Source organism: Arvicanthis niloticus, chromosome X (genome assembly GCF_011762505.2).
Source record: "Arvicanthis niloticus isolate mArvNil1 chromosome X, mArvNil1.pat.X, whole genome shotgun sequence".
In the NCBI taxonomy this organism is placed as follows: domain Eukaryota; kingdom Metazoa; phylum Chordata; class Mammalia; order Rodentia; family Muridae; genus Arvicanthis; species Arvicanthis niloticus.
Genome location: NC_047679.1, coordinates 5,692,567 through 5,710,368, shown reverse-complemented (window position 1 = coordinate 5,710,368; position 17,802 = coordinate 5,692,567). Strand labels below are relative to the sequence as shown.

Here is a 17,802-nt window from a genome sequence, read left to right as displayed (position 1 = left end):
AAATAGGATAGTTTTCTGGTTCTCTAGACCGGGGGAGAGAGAAAAGGAGAGAGGGGCGGAGAGTGACATGAAAGATGCACTTCCAGACCCAGTATCAGAGAGGATCTGAGAAAAAGAATGTACAGGGCCTGAACTGAAACTCCAAGAAGGAATTCTTGAGAACTGCAATGTAGGAGAAGCCATATCAGTGTGAAGAATCCTCAAAGTCCATGATTGTGATTGATATATGTTTACAATTGTCCAAAGCAAAGCAAACATAAAAACAAAATGAAAACAAAACAAAAATAGGAGAAAGAAATGTGGACTGAGTAAACGAATAACAGAGAGTGGCTGGTCCTAATGTGTGACTTGTCGGCTACAATAGAGAGAGGAATTAGAAAAAGGGCTTTCAGGGAGGACTAAGAAATCACTTGGTTCCCATAGAGGTACTTGTCAGGCTTTCCTAGATGAACTTTACAGGATGCTATAGAGATACTTTCTGGCATGTCAGTGTGGCTTATTTGTGTTGAGAGGATCAGGCTTATCTATACATGAACATCTATTAAACTTTTCTGATTTTTTCCATTGCCTTTCAGCTTCTTCACAGAATTCTAGAAAACATTAATATATCATGTTTTATAAATGAGAATCACCTGCCTATGCTGCAGAGCTCAGGAGACAATTACAGAGGTTGGATCAAAGCAGTGAGAGCTCTCTAAGCTAGGTCTTAGAAAAATACTAGGGGACAATGATGCAGATGATAAGGTGAACCATTCTGGAGAGAGAGGTCTGAGGATGCTGCCACTTCCGGCTTCATCTCAGGATGCTTGGCTAGTTCCACAGGCCCTGGGGTATTGCTCGGTGTATAGATATGTTACTGCAAAACAGTATAGTATTCTTGGACCTATTTATAATACACAGTGACACAGCATTACAATAGAAATAGACTTACAGCCTGGCCACTCTGCTCCAACACACACTAGTATGAAATTCAGAGAATAATATATGGAAAATATATCTCATATAATAGTCAATAACCTATAAAAATCACTCCAAGAGGAGTTATAGACAGATATTGTATAAAACCTACAAAGTACTACACAGCTGCAGTGGCTACTTCAATATTAAAACTAATGCAAAATACATTAAGAATCCACCTTGAGACATTTTTGAAGTGAAGATTGAACTTACCTAAATTCAGTCAATGCTTTTGTAGCAGTTATGTGAACTTTAGGGCATCAAACCTTCAGATATTTATTGACCATCTTACAAAGCAAATGATTTTATGTCTTAAGGGTCACAGAAGGTACTCATTTTGTCTGAATTTTTAAAAGAATGTTTATCTGTACATGTGTGTATTTGTATAGACACTGCCTTTGAAAATTTATCTCAGCCTTGTCTGGCTACAGTAGGAGAGGATGCAATTAATCTTGTAGAGACTTGCTGCCCCAGAGAATGAGGATGCCCAGAGAGGCACCCTCTCAGAGTTGAAGGGAAATGGGAATAAGGTGAAGAACTCTGGGAGGAGGGGGGCCAGGAGGGGGCAACATTTGGAATGTAAATAAATAAAATAATTAATTACAAAGTCCTCAAGTAATAGCACACGCTGGAGAGGATGTGGAGGAAGGGGAAGTCTCCTCCATTGCTTATGAAGTGCGAATTTGTACAACCACTTTGGAAATCAATTTGGTGGTTTCTCAAAAGAGTAGGAGTAGTTTTACTTCAAGACCCAGCTAGACTGTCACTCCTGGGCATATAACCCAAAAGAACTATTTCCAATTTTTTGAGGACCCAACAGATTGATTTGAAAGTGGTTGTACCGGCTGGGCGGTGGTGGCACACGCTTTTAATCCCAGCACTTGGGAGGCAGAGGCAGGCGGATTTCTGAGTTCAAGGCCAGCCTGGTCTACAGAGTGAGTTCCAGGACAGCCAGGGCTACACAGAGAAACCCTGTCTCGAAAAACCAAAAAATAAAAAATAAAAAAAATAAAAAAAAAAGAAAGTGGTTGTACCAGCTGGCGATTCTACCAGAATGGAGGAGTGTTTCCCTTTCTTCACATTCTTGCCAGCATCTGCTGTCACCTGAGTTTTTGAATTTAGTCATTCTGATTGGTGTGAGGTGGAATCTCAGTGTCTTTTTGTTTGTTATTTCCCTGATAACTAAGGATGTTGAACATTTCTGTAGGAGATTCTTGGCCATTCAAGATCCCTCAGTTGTGAATTCTTTGTTTAGCTTTGTACCCCAATTTTTAAAATATTTATTTATTTATTTATTTATTTATTTATTGTATATGAGTACACCACTGCTCTCTTCAGACACACCAGAAGAGGGCATTAGATCCCATTATAGATGGTTGTGAACCACCATGTGGTTGCTGGGGATTGAACTCAGGACCTCTGGAAGAGCAGTCAGTGCTCTTAACCACTGAGTCATCTCACCAGCCCATGTACCCCAATTGTTTGGTGTTTTGGTCGTTAGCTTTCTGAGTTCTTTATATATTTTGGATATTAGCCCTCTTTCAGATGTGGGGTTAGTGAAGACTTTTTCCTAATCTGTTGGTTACCATTTTGTCCTATTGACAGTGTCCTTCACCTTACAGAAGATTTTCAGTTTCATGAGGTACCATTTATCAATTGTTGATCTTAGAGCCTGAGCCATTGGTGTTCTGTTCAGGAAAACGTGTGTTCGAAGCTCTTTCAAATTTTCTCTTCTATTAGATTTAGCATATCTGGTTTTATGTGGAGGTACTTGATTCACTTGCACTTGAACTTTGTACAAGGAAATAAAAATGGATCAATTTGTATTTTTCTACATGCAGACCTCCAATTAGACCAGCAATATTTGTTGAAAATGCTTTCTTTTTGCATTGAAGATCTCGGAAGATTGAAAGATCTCCCATGCTTAAGAATTGGCAGAATTAACAGAGTTATAATGGCTATCTTACCAAAAGCAATCTACAGATTCATTGCAATCTCCATTAAAATTTTACGGACCTCTGTAAAAAAAAAGTTGAGTTTGTGAACCTTCTGTCCACCTAAATTTGTAAAATAAAAGCTAGAGCCAGTGAATGGGCAGTAGAAGAGGTAGGCAGAGCTAGGAGTTTGGAGGAGGAAGGACCAAGAAAGGAGAAGGAGGAGAGAGGAAAGAAGATGTTTGTGGATGTCCGCATGTCTCTAGCAGTCTAAGGTAGTTATTCTTATCAAGCTTAGGTTATTGAGTTAACAATTCTAATTGTGGGGGCATCTTGTGCATTGAGTATTTGCTAATATATAAATCCATTGGATAATCTTTAAGCATTAAGAGTCTTATTTCTACCAGATACCTTGAGGATGATGGTTATTGTCTGGGGTTGAGCTGAGCACTATGAGGGTGGAAGAGTTGGTTCAAGGGCCTTGCATGCTTCGAGCCATGAAGTCCATGGAGCTAACCCGCAGAGGCAGCAGCCACACCAACATCTGTGGGTCCTGGGCTGGGGCTCCTGGCCAGCTGGTGCCACATTTAGTGCAGGAACTTAGAGTGGGAACATGGTGCCAGGCCTGGAGCTGGCCTGGAGCTGGCCTGGAGCTGGCCTGCCACCTTTTTTTTCCCCCTAATACCTCCCGCTACATCGGAATTTTAATGGAGAGTGCATTGAATCTGTAGATTGCGTTTGGTAAGATGACCATTTTAACTATGTTAATCCTGCCAATTCATGAGCATGGGTGATCTTTCAGTCTTCTGAGGTCTTTGCCAATTTCTTTCTTCAGAAACTTGAAGTTCTTGTCATACAGGTCTTTCACTTGCATGATAAGAGTTACTCCAAGATCTGTTATATTACTTGTGACTATTGTGAAGAGTTTTGTTACTTTAGTTTCTTTCTTGGCCTGTTTATCTTTTGTGTAGAGGAAGACCACTGATTTGTTTGAGATAATTTTATATCCAGCCACTTTGCTGAAGTTGTTTATCAGATATAGGAGGTCTCTGGTAGAATTTTGGGGTTTGCTTATGTATACTATCATACCATCTGCAAATAATGATACCTTGATGTCTTTGTTTACAGTTTGTATTCCTTTGACCCTCCCTTTGTTGTCTAATTGCTCTAGCTAGAACTTTGAGTACTATATTGAGTAAATAGGCTGAAAGTGGGTATCCTTGTCCCTGATTTTAGTGGGATTGCTTAAAATTTCTCACCATTTAATTTGATGTTGGCTGTTGGTTTGTTGTATAATGCTTTTGTTATGTTTAGGCATTTACTAGTAATAATTGTTAGATATTTGTGTTTATTTTTTGTTGTAAAACATTTTTTTCTGGCTGAATAGAGAGACTAACAGTTTTTTTGACAGTAATATTTATTAAATTTTCTGAGATAGTTTACCTTTTAAGAATACAAGGAAATACTGTGTGTTAGTGGCACTAGTTACATTTTTTCTATATTGTAACTCTGACTTGTCTGTTTTGAATAATAACCCTTTCACAAGCTATATAAGAAATATCAAGTTCGTTTTTCCATGCTCAATATTTACAACTACATATCTTTCTGTGCCCTCTTCACATTTGCCTCCATCCACAGTTAGATGCTAGTTCCTGCTTCATCTAGAATGGTCCGACAGGTTCTGAAACCATCCTTGAAAAAGTACTATGAAAATATGGAAAATTCTGAGAAGAAATGAGGTTTGGAATACAAGAACACTCTACTGCCTTTCTAGTATGAAAAAACAGATTTTGTTGATATTGAGTTTGTCTGCAATAAACTAGGCGCTTTAACCAGCATTCCAATGGAATCATGGTTATGACAATTTAAACAGAATTTAGTAAATTCGGTTGTTATCCAATTCATAGGAGCAAGAAAAGAAAATTAATATAAAATAGTAGGGTAATCCACATCTAGAAATACTGGAAACTCACAACCAGCCTTAGGTCTGAAAGGGGAAAGGGAATGTATAGTCAGTTGTTAGAACCTACAGAAATTGTCTGTGGTAAGAGAGCCATTTAGCAGAACTTGTAAGACTTTTGATAAAGGTTATAATCAATCCATAGTGAAGAAAAGGAAATAAAAGTATTCCTATCTCATTCCTCACTCATCTTCTGATTTTGTCAAACATTTTTCATTAACTGAGGATAGAAGTCAGAAGACAACGGATCTGCTGATAGAATTCAAGATGCTGGATAGGTTAGAGAAGACAATATTGAATCACAAGTGAAAGAAAATACCTAGCAAACAATGAAAAGATGTATATTTATGAATAATTCTTTAAATGTGGTGTGTATCACTTTCTCTGGAATGGCAAGGCAAGTCTGTAAATTCAGAGGGAAATAGTTTAGCAAGATCTGACTCATTTCACAAATCAGGGACTCTTCTTTTGTTCAGAAGGATGGATGCACTTTACATCTCCCAGGAAAGCTGGGAATGAGAAGAAAGACATGTAAAAGCTTGTTACATATATCCATTCACATTCTTTCTGTAGTCATGTCAAAATAATTAAGAACTTCTAAGTATATGTGGCTCCCTGTATTTTCTTCCTATATATACACAATTTAACTGACATACCTACATTTTCATATTTATCAAATTTAATTCATGGTATGCACACTCATCCATTAGCCACAGAAAGAGATTCTATTTAATTTGCTAAAAATTACACTTTTTGAAGTGTAAGTCGATTATAATTTATTTCATTACTACTGACTATGATAGTCAATCTTCATAATTAATATTCATAATCATTGGGGACTTAATAAAATCATGATGTGTGTCTTTGAATAGAGAGGGGTTTCTGGCTAGTGGCCAGGTGAGGGTCAGAGAGAGATCTGAGAGTGAAGGAAGCTCATAGGGAATAAAAGTGTTTAAAAGAACCATTGCATTTATAGTGCTGCTGACCTGGGTGCACTATGTTTGAGTAAGGGCTGTTACTAAAAGACAGATCTTGGGCAGTCATCTCACAGCATTCTTTTTTCTGTTGTTTGTTTTGACTTTACTAAGACCTTCATGTGCAACATTAAATAACTTGAGATCTCTAAAAGTTTTGTGTAGGCTCTTTGTGCTATAAACATTCTTCTTAGGGCCACTTTCATCATGGCTTGTAGATTTTGGTATGTTGCTTTCATGTTCATCCTAGACTTGTTTTGTTTTTTTTTTTTTCTTGATCTATTCAGTGGCATCATTCTGTAGTATCTTACGATAAATTCAAGATGTTTTTCTGTAGTGAAATGAATCTTCTTGTTTCTGAATGGAGAGACAAGGATTTTACTTTATGCTTATCATTGACATAGACTTTCAGAAATCCACCTAATTTCCTAGAACCTCAAATGAATATCAGGGACACAAGCTCAAGTTATGAAATTTTTACATCCTGTACTGGGATACAAACTGCTGTAAGGAAGTGCAGCTGAGAATTAGTGACATTTTCTGAGGGCTTGGATATGGTTGAGGAAGAAAATTTGTATAAAATTGTATAAGAATTAAAAAAATTGACTTTACAAAGGAAATCTATGAGCATATAGAAATGTGAAGCAATATTGGATACTGAATACTCAATCAACTTTAAACTCTTGTTAATTAAGCCATGCCTAGTTCATATTTATGGAACTTTTACTGATTCATTGTTGTTTTCAAACAAACCTTCACAGGAATGTTAGTATCCTGGAAATAGTGATGAAAATTCTACTATCAAGCAAAATCTATAAACATATTAATAGACAAGCAAATGATTGTGTCAGCCAATCAAATTGTATTTCCTAAATTCTTATAAGCTCTCAGCAGGCTAATCCCATGTGATCTTCAACTGTATCAAAGCATGGGAAAGAATGGCGAGTTTTAACACTGCTTTGCAGCTTCCTATTTACATGTGACCTTAGACAAATTGGTTAACATCTCTGTATTTTAATTTTTCCATTGTATGAAACAAGAAGAATAATATCTCTTGGAAGGCTATTTGGTAATTTTTAAAGAATGTTACACACATGCATGACAGATTCATCACAAAACAGGTAAGTGTTTGGTGAATAGTATATGTTATTAACTATGAATTTTAATAAAAATAAGTTTATCTTAAAAATCACTTCTATGTTTCCCAGTTTTTAAACTTGGGCTAAGAAAGACTCTAGCATCCCCGTTGTTATTTGTACCCATAAGTCAACCTCTCTACAGCAATTATTTTGCTGGCAAGTAAGCAAGGCCATAAATCAATAACAACTCTTGCAACCTCAGGACTTATCGATCTTGCTGTTTATCTTCTGTAATGTTCCTGGAAAACCCAATTATTTTGGGAAGTTACCCAAACTGGTTTACCCATTATTCTATATTGGTGTTATTAGTAACAAGTTATGAAAGCATTTTATTGATTTTCTTTTTAAAATCCCTTTATGCACAATATAGATATTTACAGAATATTTTTAGCATATTTATTAAAATAGGATAACAGCCAGAAATTCTTTTTAGTACATATATTTAAGGTAGATTGCAATTTCATGTGATGTAGATTCCATCCAGCTTACAAGGTTAGCTATTGAGAGTTATTTGAAATCAAAACATTCTTTGTTAATGCATCTGGTGTCATTCCCTCAAATTGTATAATGTTTGGTGGAAAATAAATATCCAGTAGATATTTGTTGAGTTAACAAATGGATGAATGAATAAAAGCATGAATAAATAAAACCATTGATAGGGTAGCTCTATTTTCCTTCCCAGTGTTAATATATTCTTGGACTTATAGGTATATATACAAGCATATGTTTTTTTTAACAGTGGGCTGTTGAAAACTTCAACTGTTTTTGTTCTGTCTTTCAGATTTACCTCATTGATAAAATAGAGAAAGTGTCATGAGACATAAAATTTCCTATTGTGATGATAAAGAAAGCTATATATTGAAACAAAATGGGGTTTGAAGAGGGTTTGAAGAGGGACACAAGTTTTTTAGACTTTATCGTAAAGATCTCATGATGTACTCTTTAAAATAAGAAATCCAAGGTACTATCTGAGAAGCTCTAATGTGATTCTTATGATCAGGTGCCATTCAACCTGGGGCTTCTGGCAAGATGCACCTCATGAGTAGGCAGGTAAGCCAAAGCCAGTGTTAGGAGATAACTGTTACACTATCAAGGGACAAATGAAGTTTACTTGCAGTATTCATTTTCCTTAACATCTATGTTCTCAAATTTAATATCAATATCAATAATGACTACAACAAAGCATTTCTAAGAGGATCACAAAAAGTTTAATGTTCAAGCCTTTCTATTTCATGCGAACTGTTGAATTCTATCTTAAAGATATGCACACTGCCATCATCAAAGTTACAACATTGCTAGCAAAAGTTTCTAGTTCACATTTCCTCAAATTCTCTTTGCAAACATCCCATGACACATTTTTAAAATCACTGTGGCCAATCCACAGTAGCTGGGAGCTTGCACTTTACTCTGTCTCTTACTTTCCCTCACATTTATATAGATAAGAGTGGTTCAAAAATGCAAACATGTGTTATCAGGTTATTATTGGACATTGGGGATCTCTTTTTGGCCTTATTTTGGGTACCCTAGAATTTTGCCTTTAGAAACTATTCTCACAAATACATAAAAACAAATATGATAGAAATGATTGTCATTATATTAATAACCATTGTAACATTAATAATCTTTTAAAGTCAATATGTATCCATGTAGTTTTACTAGAGGTAGGAATTTGCATTAATAGAAATAGAACTTATTTAAAACAAAGGGTATCAGATAATATTATTCTAGTGAAGAATGTATACTTGTTCCTTTTATAGTTATTCTCTCATGGAAACAGGTCACTAAGAACTGTTCTCTCTTTATTTCCACAATAAATATTGTTATTAATAAAATTTTTATGAGAAGGTCTCTGAAGGTAAGTGTTCTCTGTGCCTTAATTTATTTGACACTCTATACACATTTTTGGGTTAAATACAATTACCATCACCATTTTACAAATGAGAACACATATGCCATCCAATTTCAGCAGCCAGATTCTCAATCATCATTATATAAGACATCTTTAATCAAAATAAATAGAAATATGATAGTCCTATTTTTGGATTCTAAAGAAATGTATCTCCATTAATTATCTATAGCACAGTAGTTCTAAACATTCCTAATGCTGAGACCCTTTAATAACGTTCCTCATGTTGTGGTGACCCCAACCATAAAATTATTTTAGTTACTACTACATAACTTGCTACTGTTATGAACTGTAATGTAAACATCTGTATTTTCTAATGCACTCAGGTGATCCCTGAGAAAGGGTCATTCATCCCTCAAGGGGGTCACAACCCACAGGTTGAAAACAACTGCTTTAAAATCTTAGGATATGAGCAAAAGATATCAAACTGTTATTTAAATAGCCCTAGCTAGTTTCTATTATTAACACCCAAGACTTATATTAGTGTAGTGTTACTTGTGGATATGTATGTAGGGGTATACATATGATTATATATTGTAAGGATGTGAAAGCCAAAGCTTTTACTGGGATAAGCAGTTATATCTGATGTGAAGCCTATCTTCCAAGTCTTTCCAGTATCAATATCTTTCTCAAAGTTCTTAGGCATCAGTAGATAGTGAACGATCCTCGTTTTATGCTCAAACTTGACTGACCAACCTGATCAAGAGAAAATAATGTGACTGGTATCAGAATAGTCTGAATGATATAGAACATATAAAAGAATTGGCCATGAATGGTATTGATTCATGGGAAAAGGTAGGAAGTAGAATTAGGCTACTTCATAGCTTGCTACTGTTATGAATTGTAATGTAAACATCTATATTTCCTTTTTTTTCTTTTTTATTTCTTTTTATATTTTATTTACATTTCAGATGCCATCCCCTTTCCCCATTTTCCCTCCCTAGAAAACCCCTATCCCATGCCCCCTTTTCCTTTTTGCTTTTATACATTTTTTAAATGTTAATCAAAGGCTTTATAAGTTTGTTAATGCTCAATCAGAAGTGTAACCCAATACCCAACCTAGATATATGAACTAGCTTTGACTGGTGGAGACACGTGAACATCTGCCTCCATGTCTACCCCCTCTTTCTCTCTCTCATCACCTAGCTTCATCCTTCCTGTTAAAATAAATTTTTTTTCTCTCAAAATGCAATTAGAACATAATTATTCCTAATTGTACCAGTGAGGTACAAGATAGTCCTAATACCCAGTCCATCATTTTGTTGACTAACCAGAACCTCTGTCATCTCTCCTAACTAAAACACTTAGTTTTGAACCTGGCTTTTTTTCTTGGCTTTAGAATGAATGTCAGCTGAAAACCATCCACTCAGATCTTTTCTCTCAAAGTAAGTAGCCAGGATTGGCTATGAGACTATACGTCTTCAATCCCTTCAGAAATCCAGAATGACTGAGTTAACTGAAATTATGGGAAGCACAAATCATAGTTTCTAAAACTTAGCCAATTTATAGAGACCACTGAACACCTGGAAAGCCCCTATACTACTGAACATTGGAGCATCAAATCTTCAGCCTTTTGGCCCAGAATCATCTGTCATACCTTAGTGATGCAGAATTATTAAGGGCTGATTACTCTGTCTAGGCAGATATAATCAGTAGACTATTCTGCAAGTGTGTCCTTTTCTGGACAGTAATTTGTCTGTAGATGGAGAGAGGCAATTCTTGCCTAGTGGCTGTCACTGCCACAACTGGAGTAACTCCAGGGATGCTCAATTTCTTCTTAGAATCTAAGACAGGAAGCTGTCAGGAGCAGACAGATCTCTAATCAAAATGAACATTAATATAGAGATATTTGTAACATCAATTCTATGGACTTCTGACGTTTTGAAAACCAACTATCCATGTAAGGTAACCTGGACTGTTGTCTGTTAACTCCTCTCAGCTATTTCTAAATAAAATATGGAAAACACCCTAACAATAAACTCAAAGCCCTGAATTTGCTATAGTCCCTTAACTCATAGGCTAACCGTCCCAAATCAGTTAAAAAAGTTAAAGAAGGACTGGGTCTAAGCCTTGTATTCCTAAATGTGTTATACAGGCACAATGCCCATGAGAGTACCAATATTAATCTCACTTTTATATCAATAAGAAGCGTGTACCAATGAAAACCCTAAATTTTAAATCAAAGTAAATTTTGTACCATTTAAGAAATTATAACTTCATCTTAATAACAATTATACATATTTCTACCAATAGGTTATGGGTCCCAGTTACTCTCTGTTTGGGGTGGGCATTGTTGTCTCCTTACATAAGATACTGCCCGGGTTAGAGCTCCTGAGAGGCCAGCTTCCTCTGGGTTCTGTGAGCTTAGGGGCAGAGCTGCTGCCCGGGACCTGCTCAGTGCTCTGGCCCAGGCTGGAAGGCCCTTTTATTCTTTTACAATGCAGAATTTTATAACTCTTTCTTATCAATAAAAGTAAAGGGAGTCCTAAATACATTTTCAATTGACAGCTTACTAAACATAATTTTGATTGATAGAACATTGTTTGAAATTTGTCGTAAAGCTTGGAAATCTAAAAATTGACTAACACTTTTACACGATAAAGCTCCGTACATTCCTATCCCCTCATTTAAATGACAAGTTTTCCCCAGTGTTTATGTTTGTTAGAAAAGGACAGGGATTTCGCTTAGCCCCGCCCCCTGTCCTCCGTATCCGGTCTCTGTATCCCAGCATCCTCTCTGGGTCTCAGGCAGCCACTTCACCGTGCGAAGCCGCCGAGAAGCCACCGCGAAGCCGTTTCTCCGAGTCAGTAAGAAACCGTTAGGCCGATATGGCCACAGACTCCCCCCCAGAGAAGATGCTGAGGGCGGGTAGAGACACTGACCGGTCCCGAGGTAAAGCTCCCGCCGCTGCTTCTGCTTCTCCGGTTCTCCCAGGCCCCAGTGGCACCTCCGCGGCCGGCCGGGCGCCTCAGGGCCTCAGAGTTGAAACGATGGCAGCAGCCGAGGCCATCTCCATGACTGGTGGACAGCTGGGGCTGTTTTCTGTGCCTGGGAATCAGCATTTCGACCCTGAGGGTGGCCGTGGCCCAAACATTGAACTTGGACGTCTCAGGCCCAAGGTGAGAAGCCAGAGAGAGGTAGGCCAAACCCCGGAAGGCGGGAAAGGCGGGAAAGGCGGGGAAGGCGGCGAAGGAGGCGAAGGCCGCGAAGGCCGCGAAGGCCTCGAAGGCGGTGAAGGCCACAAAGGCCGCGAAGGCTGCGAAGGCCTCGAAGGCCGCAAAGGCCGCGAAGGCCACGAAGGCCACGAAGGCCACGAAGGCTGCGAAGGCGGCAGCGGCGACGGGCCCCCGGCTCAAACAAAGAGCAGTAGAAAGAGGAAGCAGCCCAACGAAAACCTAACTACCGAATGTGCAGGTGGGCTTCAGCTTCCAGAAGCTCTAGAGTTGCCGGGTACACCCCAGCCACCATCTTCTCTGAGCTCTCAGCCTGGCAGCAGCCACCGTTTTGACTTTTCAACGGGGAACCTAGAATCCCTAGGGCCTACCCTCCGGAGCAGCACCGTGCTGCACTCCGTGTCTATTCCAGCCCCTGAGGCCCCGAGCCAAGCCGTTCCGACTGTTTCTGGTCCTCACAGCCGCGCACCCAAGGCCAGATGTGATGGGCGTGAACACGACACCCCTGTTGGCCAGGAACTCGGTCAACAGGCCCTTCTGACGGCTCCTGATGATGGACTTTGTCATTATGATCCTGACCCCAAAGGCAGTGTGACCCCTGAAGGCAGGGTTCTCCGCTCACGCTCACGAGTCGTAACATCTGGTGGTCGTAGCAGTACATCTGTGGTCAGCCCCGAAGTTTGCTCGGTAGGCCGCCCAGAAGCCCAGAACATCCGCTGGAATTTACGCCCTCGGCCCACTCCACGAGTTCCTGCTCCTCACAGCTACACCCCAGGGTCCAGTTCTGATAGAGGCAGCCGTGAAACACCATGCAGAAGCAGAAGCAGACGCACTGCATCCAGTTTCGGCCCTGACAACCAACGAAGCCTTACAATAAAGGTGGATCTGAACCTGGAGCCGGGGCCCGAATCAGAATCAGAATCAGAATCGGAGCCAGAGTCCGAATCAGAATCAGAGCCAGTGCCAGAATCGGAACTGGAATCAGAGCCAGAATCAGAATCAGAGCCAGAATCACAGCTAGAATCAGAGCTGGAGGGAGAGGAAGATCCAGAACCTGGCCCTAGCAGCCGGCCACAAGCAAGCCTTTCCACCTTTAGGCATGCAGTTCCAAGGAGATCCTTGCTAGCAACCAGAGGCTCTCCTCCAAGGCGCCCAGTGCGTATGCGGGCTTCTTCCCCTTCTCCTCCTTGTAGGCACTATGCTTTCCCTGGGCAGTATAATGAAGGTGCCAGTTCTTCCTCCTCATCCTCCAACGAGGATGTCCCCTGTGTTTCAGATCCCCCTTCTTTACTTAATAAGACACCAGAACGGGGCTCCCCATCTTCATTAGGTGACTTAAGCTCTGACTCTGGTCCTAGTCCTGGTGCACTTTGGCGTGCCTTGATACCTGACCTGGATAACCTTGATTCTTCCTCTTCTGGAGAGTCAGACGAAGAAATAGAGATTACCCCTCACCCTCCTGCATAGGAAGAAGTGTAGGGGATGCCCCTTACTCCCACACTCCACCCTTGCTGTAATTCATGGTGAGAGTTCTCCCAGACTCACAAAAGGAATAGGCACGTATCCATTGTTGGCTGTGTGATTATCTGAGGTTTCTAGGGTTTCTACCTATTCACCAGTAGTCTAAGAAGTTTTGAAGTCTCCTGTTCCCCTCACCCCAACTATCTAGCACTTATAAGGACTTTGGTTCCATTCAGTACCCCTTTTATCTTTAAAACAGCCTGGGTTGTTTGTTATTAGGTTTGGGTGGGGTTTTGTTTTTATTTTTTTGCCTCTGAGTTTTGTTTTCCAAGTTGTTTTTGTGTAATTAAGTATTTTAATAAAAGTGTTGTTTTATCTTAGAAAAAAAAAAAGGACAGAAACAGTGAATGTCTACATCCTCTTTTATACCAAGGATAAATACCATTCACTGAGGATTCATAAACTCTCTGGATAAAAGGAATGCTATTCAATTCATTAATAAAAGCATTTTCATGATTAATGAACATTTGCATTTAATAATTACTTTTCAAAACATCCATGTTGCTTCTAATCATTTTCCTAGTAATGATTGTAATGACAATAGAGTGCTAAAAATTTTAATGTAATATTGTCTGACCAATACAAAATTAAGTTAAATTTCACTTCAAATATATTTATAGAATACACGATAAGCATGTAATTTTGTGAAGGATTTTAAAATGTGAAACTAGAATTTCTGACAGTTAATATATGTATATACATACATATATCTTATACACATAAAACTTTTGGATCTTCCAATTGATAAGTAAGGAAAAAAATATCCTGACAGTGTTGCACTCAAAAAAAAAAAAAAAAAAAAACAGAAAAGAGAGTAAGACTTTATAATTGATAAAAATAAAATAAGGCAATTGTTTTCAACTTGGAAACTGAAAAAAAGGTGATTGACAGGCATAACCGACTTACAAAGGATGAGTAAATCATTTTGGACTAGCTCTGTGCACATAAGTTATTTCTTTAACCTCTTTGAGACTTAGTTTTCTCAAGTAAGTAAACAAAACTGTCTCAGAAGTTTCTATCAGATACACATGAAATTGTGAACAACTTGTCAAAATATCCCAATATTTTTAAATGCTAAGAATCTGAAAAGATAATTAGGAAAGGACAGAGAAATTTCTTGGACAAAATGTCAGCCTAAGAAATTGGTCTTTACATAACAGAGTCTTTTAGGCAATCATCTCAAAGGTGCTGATTTCAATCCCTGCAGATACTTCTTTTCTAAAGGGATTGTATTCTGGTAAACTTGTCATAAAAATACATTTAATAAAAATGCATTTAATCCACTTAGCCTATTGCTTAACACACTTGCAGTTTAGCTGTAGCCATGAGTTGTTCACCTTTAAGATCACAGCTGTCTAACATTCTAGAGAGGATGGGGTACATATAGTCAATTCAGGGAAAGATCAAATTAAAAATTGGAAACATATCAGGTGTCTAGTGAATATGCATTGCTATGACAACATTATAGATTCTAAAATTCATAAACCAAAGAATCCCAAATGTAGGTTAGTATCTTTTTGTTTTTTGTTTTAAAGATTGGCTCCTATGTATCCCAAGGAGACCTCAGATTCACTATATAGGTAAGAATGATTTTGAGCTTCTTATTCTTTTCCTCCAGCTCCCACACGCTGGAATGAAAGATGTGCATCACCATGCCTTGTTTACATGGTACTAGACATGAAACCTGGTGGTGGAGTATTTGCTGGACAGGGGAAAACTCCAGGTTTCATACCTTATGGGAACATGAGTGAGGAAGTACTTTCAGGAACTTGGGAGAACTCAATACAGTGGTACCCCCCAAAATTCTTACTCCAGCATGGATGGCAACTTCTCCATAGATGTATAGATGCATCCCTTCTTTAGTTAACCTCTGGAGACCATTTGTAGCTGGAGTGAAATTACTGCCAACTGATAGAGAGGTACAGGAATAAGTTGCTGAACTCTGAGGTAAGGGTTTAATGTCCCAACACATTTGTCACTAACCATCAACCACTAACATCAACAGGTTTGATCTTGAGGATCACTTGTGGATATCATAGATGCTGTGATTAAGGTGGATATAGCTATTTTTTGAAAAGACAGCTTTTTACAACAATATGTAGAGTTGTGTATACTTGTGGGAAGCAATACATAATTCCTATTAATGCTCTTATATTAAAGAGGAAATATTTCAGGCCTATACTATAATATCACAAGTAGAATATGTACATTGCATCCTTTGACCCAGTTAATTTAAAATTTCTAACTATTATTTGTACTCTTGTATATGTGTGCATAAAGTATTTATTTTGTGGAACTATATAGATGAAACCTCTCATGATAACATGATATGGATCTAGTTCTAAATTTGAAGACCACCAAAAACAGAAGAACAGATAGAAATTCACAGGTTAGGAAAATCTTCTAATTATCCTGTGGTTGCAAACATCTTGTTAATAAAGTACAAATACACAAAATGGAAAGGGAAAGTAAGAATCAATTGAGCAGATCAAATTAAAATTATGTTTGGATTATCTGGGGAAGTGCATGTCAGTGGGTGTGAGAAACTGAGGACAAATATGATCAAGATATTGATCTGTCGAGGAATTAAATAAATAAATTTCAAAATCTTCTCCACCCCCCAATATGCCATTAGCTAAATGTAAAGACAACTACAGGGTGGAGGAAACTCTTACTAAAAATATGAAAGAGAAAATATTAGCATCAGGAATATCTAAAATATCTGTGAATGAAGATTAATAAACCATTCCAGAACAAGCATGAAAGATATATGCTAACAACTCAGTTAATAAAAACAGGCGTATAAGGGGAAAACTGCAGAATCAGAGAAGTATACATACAAATATGAAAGTACTACCTTTTAAAATTTTTTTCCAGAATCTGAACATTGACCAATATAAAGTGGAAATGAACAAAATAAATATCTACTAAATGAATGCTGTGTATGAACTATCATGTTTAATCTTCCTATAAACAAGATGAGTGACATTCATGCAAAATGTATCAGCTGCATTCATGGATAATTGAGGAAATCATACCCATTCAATGTTGTTTCAAGAATCTCAATTCTTAGTATCTACCCTACACAAACATAAGGAAATATTTGTGTGTCTGTGTGTCTGTGTGTATAGGTGGTGGCTACAGGGATATTGGTAATAATGAAAAACTTGAAAATGAAATAAATATACAATAATAAGAGAATGATTGGTAGTATATGGATATGGTAATTCAAATGATTATATATGGATATGGTAATTCAAATGATTGGTATAATTATAGATAGTAACATGTAAATTGCCAAAATATATTGAGTAAAAAGGCAAGTTGTGGACTGTAGTGGAAGGAGCTAAGGTGGGAGGAGTAAGAAGAGGAAGAGGAGGAGTAAGGAGAGGAGGAAGAGAAAGAGGAGGGACAGGAGCAGAGGGAGAGAGATGGAGAAGCCATGGATGGCCATGCTTTTTTCAAGAGCAGTCCAGGGTAACAAGACACACCTCTAATTATGTGAGCATCTTGTTAATTGAGCATTATTAAACATATAAAGCCTTTGATTAATCTGTAAGCATTAGAGTCTCATTTCTACCAGGTACCGCGTGGATGGTGGGATGGTCTGGGCAGAGCCATCTCCCACGTTGGAGTCTCATGGGTGCCAGGGCTGCCTGAGCTGAGCAGCAGCAAATATGCCTCCGCTGCTTGTGGCCACAGGCCTTGTTTGGTTGGGAAGATGGTGGCTGATTAAGAACAAGTCAGATGGGTGCTGCCATTTTAAATATCTCCCGCAACAGTAGACTAATATGAATTTGCATTAAATATATGCATTATTATTACACATTATATTAAATAGTATATGTATCATATGAAATAAGAACACATAAAACATATGTTAATTTTAATTAAACTTAATCATTGTTAAGAAGACAATGTGAATCATAAACCTGAGGTAACTTTTCAGTTACTGGCTGTTGAAACATGGTGAAACATTGTATTACTTGTTTTCTATTAACAGTGATGATCTTAAGGGAATACTGATAATTTCAGGGGACAAGAAGAATAACACAGAAACTTAAGATCATCCCTCCATGATGGCCCCTTTCTAGTTTTCTGATGTCTTACATGTACTCCAAATTAAACACACAAATTCAAAGATTCAAAGTCAGGATACACATGAGATAGAACATACAATATTTGTCTATAGGTTTCAAATTTGGTTCCAGTCCCCTCTATTTACCAATAAATTTTGT

General features: G+C 38.0%; 1 pseudogene; it reads left to right on the top strand.

Moving 5' to 3' along the window:
* Positions 1 to 11,698: 11,698 nt before the first annotated feature.
* LOC117694245 (EZH inhibitory protein pseudogene) lies at positions 11,699 to 13,510 on the top strand (annotated as a pseudogene).
* The last annotated feature ends 4,292 nt before the right edge of the window (positions 13,511 to 17,802 follow it).